This window comes from Mus caroli, unplaced genomic scaffold (assembly GCF_900094665.2).
Source record: "Mus caroli unplaced genomic scaffold, CAROLI_EIJ_v1.1 scaffold_13398_1, whole genome shotgun sequence".
In the NCBI taxonomy this organism is placed as follows: domain Eukaryota; kingdom Metazoa; phylum Chordata; class Mammalia; order Rodentia; family Muridae; genus Mus; species Mus caroli.
In genome coordinates this window covers 7101-10214 of record NW_018388849.1, presented here as the reverse complement: position 1 = coordinate 10214, position 3114 = coordinate 7101, and the positions used below count along the sequence as shown (strand labels likewise).

Below are 3114 nucleotides of genomic sequence, written 5' to 3'. Positions count from 1 at the left end.
GTCCCAACAGAAGATCATGGAAAACAACCTGAGAATGACTGGCAGGTGCCAAACAGCATGTTTGAATTTGTAGGAGTGTTTATGTAGAAAATAGCTCATCTGTGAAACAAAGAAATTACAACTAAGGGCCAAACAAAATGAAACAGTACAATAATCTCTTATTTTCCAAAGGGGTCAACCTTTAAAAATATTGATTGTAACTCAGTTCTGCCTGCTCTTTTCTCCACATTTTGTAACCTGTTTCATTTCTTTGGGTGTAAACCATTTTAGATTAGAATTGTGTATCTTTTTTTTTTTGTTGTTGTTGTTGTTGTCACAATAAAGTTTATTATGAAAATAGGCTTGTGTGGGGACAGAGGGAAAGACAACTACATCTGGATTGCGTGGCTCAGGTAAAGTAGTGCGGATTCCTCACATTGATGCCACACTCGCTGAAGGCGGGATCAAGTCCTCCATGGTTAGTGTGTACTTGCGATCCTTGCTATTGCTCTGGGAGCTGCCAGAGGCTGTGCCCTTCATTTTGCAGTGCTGTAGGGCATCATTGACAGTATCTGAGATGAATTTCTGGGTAGTTAGTGAGATGAGCCGAATTACGTGTGGGTCTGAAGCTTCAAAGCCAGCGCGGTTCAGGTAGTAACCAGTCACTGCATCAGGGATTGTAGGTGTGTAATCCTCCAACTGCATCAAGAAGTCCACTAGAAGTGTGCTGATCACTACGGGCTTCACTTCTCGTTGGCTGTGCTTGGTAGGGCGTAAACCCTGTTAACCATTGCCCCCTGGGGGTACGGGGAGGCTTGCCACCTGCTGACACCAAAGCTGGCCCACACAGCTCTGCTGCCTCCCCTGCCTGTACTGCCCACAGTAGCGGACATCAGTCCAGGTGCCAACACCGGGGGGCGCCAGACCCACGACCGAGGTGGCACAGGCCGGCGCCACTTCAGGGTCTATGCTGGAGCCACTGCAGCTCATGGGGCCAGTGGAAAAGGCGACGAACAGAATTGTGACATCTTATATATTGTCCAGCTTTGGCTGCTGAAATTATAAATCTGCAAAGACTAGCCTTTGTTTCTTTTAGACTGCTTTCCTGCTCTATATTGAGTATTTTTAAGTAATATTAAAATCATTTCATTTCTTCCTTTAAAGCTGATATGCGCACGCGCGCGCACACACACACACACACACTCACATGTTTGTTTGTTTGTTTGTTTGTTTGTTTGTTTGTTTCAAGGCAGTAGTGAGAATGGCAAGATGGTTTAGCAGTTAAGAGTGCTTGCTGTTCTTACAGAAGACTAGAATTCAGTTCCCAGCACCCCTTTAAGATAGCTCACAACGATCTGTAACTCCATAAAATCTAACACCATCTTCTGGTGTCTGGGGCACACATAAAGACATGCGCAGAGATATGTGCACAAACATAAAAATAAAATATTTAAAACACTTTTAGTGAAAATGTGTAGTCACAATATTGCAATTAGGCTCTGAGATGGACAGTATCTACTTAATATAATGATCCAGAGAAGGCCAACTTAGCTAGCATTGTTTGGATGACTACATCTCACTATATGACTCCCTAGGTAACATTGAACTTGCCATCCTTTTCTTTCTGCTTCTTTTCCCTGGCTATAGAATGGTGGGTTTCTCCTTTCTTCATCTTTGAAAGTTTCCTTAACATGGACCAGGCTTGAAGGCAGCATGCACAGAGCTTTCCTGTTCCTCTAACAACTGCTTCTCAGTTATCCCACTTCCTCTATAACATAGAACATATGAGCCACTAAGTAGACAGTGTGGGGTTTATGGACATCCAAGCTAGCTGAACTTATGTCCTTCATTTCCACGAGTCAACACATATCAATAAGAAAAAAAACTTTCTTTCAGAAATATATGTTAAGAATTTTTGACACAGCACTTTAGTTATATTAAACATCAGTGACGATGTGAAGAATGAGTGGACAGAGGAAGGCAAAAGTAAAAGGAATTGCATTTCTTGCATCTCTGGTAATCTCAAAGCTGTTAAAGGTGTCCAGGGCAAGGCTTGCAGGGAAGGAGTACTGAGAGACAAGCTCCCACAGACTGCTAGAAGAAGTGGTACAAGGAAATACCTGTCAACAGCTACCATATTTTAAGTTGCAAACACTAATAAATTTTTAAATCTCAGTTTAATGGATGTATCCTGTGAGTGTATTGGCAAGTCTCTATTAGGATATAACCTCATTGCAGTGTTTATATCTAAAGTGATTCTGAGTGAGGCAGGAACTCAATAGCTGCACATTTCTTAGGGAACCACCCTTAAAGGACAACACTGCCACCTTGCAGCCGCCTCTGCAATTGCAGGTTTAGTAATTCCTTTGTTACTCCTGTGATCAGCCAGCAGCACCTTTATTGACTCACTTGCTAAGAGAGAATTCAGAGAGTCCAAGTTCTCCAGGATAGCCTCAGAAAGTGAACTTGAGGTCCCAATGAGCAAGCTGCATAAGACAATAAGATGCCCAAGGTGGAACATGTTTGATTCTGACACCTGCAGGGTCATAGAAGGAAGAAGAAACAAAAATAAACAGTTAACATGCGTCACTTTCACACTCACCTGCCTGCACATGTGCTTCTGTTCACAATAGGTAAGGAATGGGGCCAGCAGAGACGCCCACTCTCAGGAGTGGAGAAAGAAAGAAAGAAAGAAAGAAAGAAAGAAAGAAAGAAAGAAAGAAAGAAAGAAAGAAAGAAAGAAAGAAAGACAAGTGCTCAATGGAATTTTATTCTTCCATAAAGAAAATCAAAATCATGACATTTCAAGAAATGAGTTGAAGTAGAACTTTTAGCAAAATTAACCGCATTCAGAAAGAAAAAAATAACTTATTTTCTGACAAGTCCAAAACAGCTGCAATGTGAATATGTATATATGTGAATGTATACATTTATGAGAGGTTCCTTCTTATCTGAATGGGGGGGGGTTAAATTCAGGAGACCATGAGAGATGAAGTAGAAACTTTAAGGGAGAAATAGGAAGAAACAGAGAGAGAGAGAGAGAGAGAGAGAGAGAGAGAGAGAGAGAGAGAGAGAGAGAGCGCACGGAACACATATGACATTAAAGTAAGAGAAATGAAGTAGAGACTAGAAAAT

General features: G+C 41.7%; 1 pseudogene; it reads right to left on the bottom strand.

Moving 5' to 3' along the window:
* Positions 1-388: 388 nt before the first annotated feature.
* LOC110287822 lies at positions 389-969 on the bottom strand (annotated as a pseudogene).
* Positions 970-3114: the final 2145 nt, after the last annotated feature.